Here is a 7,596-nt window from a genome sequence, read left to right on the forward strand (position 1 = left end):
TGATATTTGGTAAACTTCCATGTTTTTTTTTAATGTTAATGCAAGTGTGTCACAAACGTTGCTGTCCAAAATGTGTGTATTGATACTTTTTTTTCGATATTGATACCAATATTTTGCAATTTTTTCAGAAAAAGATCTCTCGTAAACACGCAAATGTTTTTCTTCCGATACGATACGCTATTAGGTGTAGTGTAGGGGTTTTTTGGGATTAAAAATAAAATTCAACAAATGTTTGCTATTCATGCGTTTAATCGTACAGTATACTTTTACACAACATATTTTAAAGGATATCACATATCATCTCACATATTTACCTTGAACTAGTCAAACATAAAAATATTTATACACGAGCCGTCGCCTCCGCTCGCAACACTGCCCAACACGCATTTTTATTCCAAAGCGACATCACAAATGGAATCACTACTTATTTTCACTTGGACAAAACTACTCATACAAATCAAAAGCAAACAAAAGATCAGAATTAAAACAAAATTAGAAAAAAAAAAGAAAAATAATTTCGATACAAATATTTTCTCTTTACCTAAAACACTGAATGAATGAGTACATATTGTGAGATTGCAACATTAAAATAAAAAGACTAACATATACAAAGCATTTGCAAAATGGCAATAATTCTATAAGATGTTAAAATAATATTATGTTTTAAAAAAAGTTGCTATTATAGAATAAAATTCTCCCCTGTTTTAGTGATAATCATTTTGTTTACAACTATTGTTAAAATTTTGCCATAAAAACTCTAATGGAAGAAATCAATCATTCTTGGTACAGTATGTGCATTAAAAATATGTATAACTATTATGACATAATATAAAGGGAAAATATACTCGGAAACAGAATAGTATAAGAATGAGTTTATCATATGTAATGGAGTCAATATATAGAGTTAATGTAGAGAAAAAAATTTATCCTAACAAAATCTACCATAAGAGATAAAGCTACTAATAAATAAATCGTAAAAGAGCATACCAGATTAAAAATAATGAGACAAAATAAATAACTAATAAATTTAATAATTAATTTCTTGTAATTATCGTGCAAAGCTGGATTAATATTATAGACTAAAAATTATTCAAAAACAGTAATCTTCAGAACTTCACAAAAAAAAAAATGATTTAATTACAAAGATTATACAGTATTTGCCTAATTTGACAAAACAAAAATAATAAAACCAGTACCAAAGCAGGGGTGCAAATTGGATACCCAATGATTCCTACAGAGTATTTTCTAAATGGGCTATAACTTAACAATCTATATAATAGGACTATTCAAAATATAAATTGGATTCATAGAACTAAAATACAACTAATCAGACATTATAATAATATAATTATCTGATGCCATAATTAAATTATTACATTTTATGGAATGTCAATTTCTTCCAAGAGAATGAAAATAATAAATATAATATACAAAAAGGAATAACAAGGGGAAAAAACCTAATGACAATTGTATTATCATTTATTAGGATTATCTTCTCGTAACTTGTTTTTTATACATAGGTCTTTTTCAAAACATAACCTGTCAATATTATTAGAATCTAGGTCTGCACTTTATTTACGTTTTATTGATATCAAAGACAGTTAAAGGAATGCAGACTAGAAAATATTGTCAGCACAGAACTTATCTATAAATGTATGACTGGTACTTATTCCCTTTGCCTGAGATGCATAGAATGTCGAGTTATGTTAAAACGAAATATAGTAAAAACGACATGCATAAATCAAAATAGAATGAGAACTACAAAAGTCTTAGTGTCGTAACACGCATTATTGAAATATTGTTTAATTGACATAGAATGATAAAATCATCAAAACTGCACAATATAAATTAATATAAACTTAATGGAGGTTAACTGGAACAATTGACGCATTGCAGATACGAGGGTGGGTCAATAAGTCCTTAGAAAAGCCGACAGGTGGCGCGACTAGTACTGTAAGCGGTTTGTTTTCATGCAGCGGCACTACCGATTCAGTATGCTGCGAAGTTTCAATCAGATTGGTCGGGTTGTTGTGTGTTTCTCGTACATTTAAAAAAAAAATTTGCTTGTGGAAAATGGAAAATGGAGAAAATTGAGTTTAGAGCTGTTATTAAACATTTTAATATAAAAGGGTTAACAGCAAAGGAAATAAAAAATGAGTTGGATTTAGTTCACGGCATATCTGCTCCTTCACTTGCAACTATTTATAACTGGTTAAATGAATTTAAACGTGGTCGTACATCAACAAAGGATGAACCACGCTCAGGACGTCCTGTAGAGGTGACTACACCAGAAATGATCAATAAAATCCACGATATGGTGTTAAGTGACCGAAGATTAAAGTTGAGTGAGATAATTGAGGTTACAGGGATCTCAAAAGGTAGCGTCATTTCTATTTTACATGACAAATTGGGCATGAAAAAAATTTCTGCAAGATGGGTGCCGCGTTTGCTCACAGTCGACAATAAACGCAATAGGGTGGTGGCCTCTAAAGCCCTGTTGTCGCTCATGCAACGCAATCCGGATGAATTTTTTCATCGCTTTGTGACTGTAGATGAAACATGGATACACCACTATACTCCCGAGACGAAAGAACAGTCAAAGCAGTGGATTGCGAAAGGCGAACCATGTCCAAAGAAGGCGAAAACCGTAAAATCAGCTGGTAAGGTTATGGCTACTGTATTTTGGGATGCACGTGGAATTATTTTCGTTGACTATTTGGAAAAAGGAAAAACAATAACAGGGGATTATTATGCATCTTTATTGGACCAGCTAAAAAACAAAATTGAAGAAAAACGGCCTCATTTAAACAGGAAAAAAATCCTCTTTCATCAGGACAATGCCCGTGTTCACACATGTTTACGATCAATGGCTAAAATTGAAGAATTGAAGTTCGAATTGGTCGACCACCCACCGTATTCGCCAGATTTAGCCCCCAGTGACTTTTTGCTTTTCCCAAACTTAAAAAAATGGCTAAGTGGACAACGTTTTTTTTCAAATGAAGAAGTCATCGATCGGACAAATGCTTATTTTGAGGACCTTCCGAAAACTTATTTTTCTGACGGTTTAAAAAAAATTGAGAAACGTCTAACCAAGTGTATTGAGCTCCAAGGAGATTATGTTGAGAAATAAAAAAAAATACAAAAATAAAAACTGTTTTAATGCTTTTTTCTAAGGAATTATTGACCCACCCTCGTACAATAATCTATAGCAAGGCTACTGGATTGGTATACTTTTTATTAGCATGGCAAGAATTTCACATATAGTGCTGAGACGCTTTCTTTTTAATTTATATTAAAAAGAAAGCAAAGAATATTGTAAGTCTTTCATATTTGTGTATTTAATCGATATTCAAGATATTTCAAATGCTTGCAATATTCATAACTTTGTTGTTTACATGGTTTGCAAGTCGCAACTGACAACTAATATCAGCTGTCACCAGTCCTACGCTCATATTCTTACAAGAACAATGTTTATTTTCATAGTATTCACTATACATTAAAACGGAAAAATAGCATTTAGCGTTTGCCGACATTCCATTGATCTCGGCCTTACAGCCCAATACTTAGTCAATCTTGTTTAAATGAGTGGTTTTATTATGTCATGTGGTCGATCTTGGGGCGCACAACACTTAACGAATGGCAAAAATCTTTCCAACTTAAATCCCGAAACCTGTTTTCACATCACACATCTATTCAAACAAAATCAAAAAAGCGACATTTCAATGTTGTTTATATACTGTCAACTACGCATATAGTTTGTTTGATACATAATTAGTTGTTTTTACATAACATCTAAAACTTTGCATTTGGCCATAGAGAGCTTTATTGTACAATGTAATAAAAAGAATACTCATTACGATCTGACAATTCTCTAATAAAAACAGTGAACAAAATAAGACACAATCGATATCATATCATTATATTTTAATATCACTAATAACTCTATTTCTAACCTTTTTATATGAAATTTTCCCTCTGAATAATATTGTGATTTTATAAACTGTGTATAGGGTTATATTTAAACTGGTTTTGTGATAACTGAGTCTAATAATATGTTGAAAATCTGACACATTTCTCTTCTACATACATATTATTTTCATGACAACAAAATAAAAAAGCCTTTTTTCTAAGTGTGTTCACAAAAAAATGCCATGTTATTTTCTATTATAATTATAATAACTGCACTATACAGTTTTACTGCCATTTATTTTATTATACATAACAAAGGGTGGTATAAAAAGTGTATTTAATAAGATAAACGTTAACAATCAAATATTACCCAAAGAAACAATGTGTTAGTATAATCGCATTTCTCACTCAAACTGGGTTACAGGATTATATGAAATAATTCTAATATTCACTTCTAACACAAATGTAATTTATAGCTCCATAAAACGTCGTAATATTTTTGAATGAAATTTTTTTCTGATTTCTTTTGGAAGTTTTCGGTAGTTTCTGCAGTTCCGTTTTATTTTAGTAAATTTAATACTTGGTTTTACATTTTTATTTTCCGCAATTTATGTCTAAAATATTAAAAATTCAATTTACATATTCCCCCCAAACATCCAATTGAATTAAATGAAACTTGTCCGATGAAGAAAAAATGAACTCAAATCCAATTCCAACCAAAGATGCTATGAGGTACACCGTAGGCCTAAATAGCTATTTTACTAGTATTGATGACGTTCCAAGATTTTTATATAAATAAGATTTAACCTTTTCTATGCCTCACGATATTACTATGGCACCTGACAGACCGCAGATTTTTAACGACACACGTTGAATGTGGATCGAAGCTCTTACTAAAATCACTGTAATACTGATAATTTGTGGCTTAGTATTTCATAATTATTCAAACAGATGTCACTGTGTGATTAATTTTTTAGATTATGCAAATCAATCGACAGTGGCTAGTAATTTGAGTTTAAAGTCACACGAAATTTGTACGTGCGGCCTGTCGATCATAGAGCGATAATACTCGCTGAAAGCATAGAACTGGTTATCCTTCAAAAACGTTAAATTGTGGTTTCACTGTACGTAAATAATTACAATAAATCTTCTTTTCTATTGATTGTTTTGTTATATAGAAAGTTATTAAATGCCATAGAGAATGGATATAGTATGTACTATGAGCATGTCTTATGTAGGGAAAAATAAATTTCTATATCATGTTACGGTTTTGAAATCGACAATATGGGTACATTTCACATTACTTGAAGTGACTTATATTATTAAAACCATAAACGATTAAAGCAGTCAGGTATGAACTTAAAACGAATTCATGGTTTCCCTACTCTGATAATAAAAATACACATTAAATCTACGACAAAGCTGATAGATATCATTTATAAATTGTTAAAACTGTTAGGAACAAGCAGACTTGGTATTTTATAATACATTTACATTAACGAATATACTATATTTTTATAATAGAATTATCATCACCTGAGAGCAGTACTGGTCACAAATGAAATTTTTTGAAACATCCTACTTCAATTGCTTATTTGTTACTAATTTGTGTAGATAAATAAATGTAGGCATATTTTTGTACAACTATTGCTGATTTTTTTTTGCATATATTTGTCTATTAAATAATAACTAATTTACGTAGGCAGGTGGTTACAAAGAATTTTCCGATAAAATGTGAATTAAAATAGTTCTGCATTCAGCTGACGATGTTTAGTTATATCTACATTGTCACTAAAATAATATAATAAATCAGACATACTGACATTTTCCATCTCATTTATAATGCCTTTCTGAAAAGGGCAACAGTATAATATTATAATAGTCTTGTTTTTTTTGCATTTCGCGTATTATCAGTAAAATAATTATTATCAACGCTGTTGTATCAACAATTTTACACTACATTTACAACGTATGCGGACTATTAAACTGGTGTTTAAAATATTACAAACTCGTTAAATATTAAGTGTTGTAATTATTGAAATGTCTATACTTATCAATCATTCTGAATGAATTTTCTTCACTCGTAACATTTTTTATTATTTCAGTGTTCAAATATTGAACTTTTATCTTAGACCTTGAACACAGACACTCGACTCGACAAAAAACACACAGACGCGATTGAAATCATATTTTTCTAACTTACACACTTCATTGACATGCATGTTGAGCACTTTCCAAGTCTATTAAAGGCACTTACAGCTGTATTTGACGAATAATGCTGTGTCAATGATATGTGCATTAAGTTATATATGTTTTGTGAATACCAATTAGGAGTTTGTATGTGCGACCCAGACACATCAGCGTTGCTGCATGTAATGCTAAGCCTAAGCTATGTCCTATCCTAAAATTACATGAAATTTTTTCAAACGTGAAATTGGTATGGTAAGACTATTCAATTGATACTAAATCTAAAAAAAAAGTAGTAACAATATGCTAGCACCATCGTCCTTGAAAAAGTAAAGTGGTAAAATAAAACTACAGCTATTTATACAACAACAAAAAATCAATGCATTGAAGCCTATAGACGTCATTCCTGTCGGCGGTTAGAAATATCATCCATGAAATTGTTTGAAAAAAAATTGTTGAATTTAAAAAAAAAGTTCCAATACCAGCATTTAGTTAAACGATGCTATCTGATAGGAACGCTGACACGTTTTGTATTTTATTATAAATTAATTTGGACAAATTTATACAAATATACAATGACTGAATTAAAAATATAAAATGTATGTAATACCGGGACACATTCCTGCTTTACTAAACAGGGGCACACTTATAGAGACCTAATATACTTTTAAAAAATACTCCCAATACCTACATACTCGTATACAAAAAAAAATCAATATAAAAAATAATCTTTAATAGCTAATAAATAAAATTAATAAATATCTTAATGGTAAAAAATATTCAATGCTGAAATAGCTGCCTTCACACCCTGTATAGGGATACGGCTTCGGCTTCATATATCATCATCGTAACAACAAGCGAGGCAAAGCAAGTTCAATTGAAATTCTCCGTTCATGTATCCATAGGCAACGATGGCATCTCAATATAATTCATACTTGGAAGACTGCAAAGCAGGGAACTCGGAAATAATGGTTACTGAAATACCTAATGGGTAAGGAGTAGCAGGTAACCGATCTCGAGTAAAGAATAATCCGGGATAAACTAAAACACGTGTCAAGAATACGTCATACGTCGAATACTGACAACTGCGCTCGGTTTATGCATTGACGTTCATTTAATATTGGTGTATTACACACACTATTGCACGTGCATAATGCGTGTTTCATTTTCGTAGGACACTCACATTCAAAACCCTGCATCAAAATGTAGTGTATTGAATATTGCCTATCGGAATTCTATTTATTATCTATTCTGTGCTGCAAAGAATGAGCGATGTTCCACGGATGGATGAGACAGTCACCGAGAAGTCTATTGGATAACAACCCAGATTGCTGTAGATTAACTGGCAGGACGGTTTCACTAAGAAATGCCGGGGTGAATTGAATGAGACTTGCACAGAATACGGGAAAAGTACCCACCATACGTTATCAAGGGATGTCGGATCATCATATTGTTTTAAGCAGTGTTTTAAAAAAGTTTTGAATTTCCATTTTATTATTA

Source organism: Rhyacophila brunnea, unplaced genomic scaffold (assembly GCF_057557595.1).
Source record: "Rhyacophila brunnea isolate RB1 unplaced genomic scaffold, BYU_Rbru_1.0 scaffold_6, whole genome shotgun sequence".
NCBI classification, from domain to species: Eukaryota; Metazoa; Arthropoda; class Insecta; order Trichoptera; family Rhyacophilidae; genus Rhyacophila; species Rhyacophila brunnea.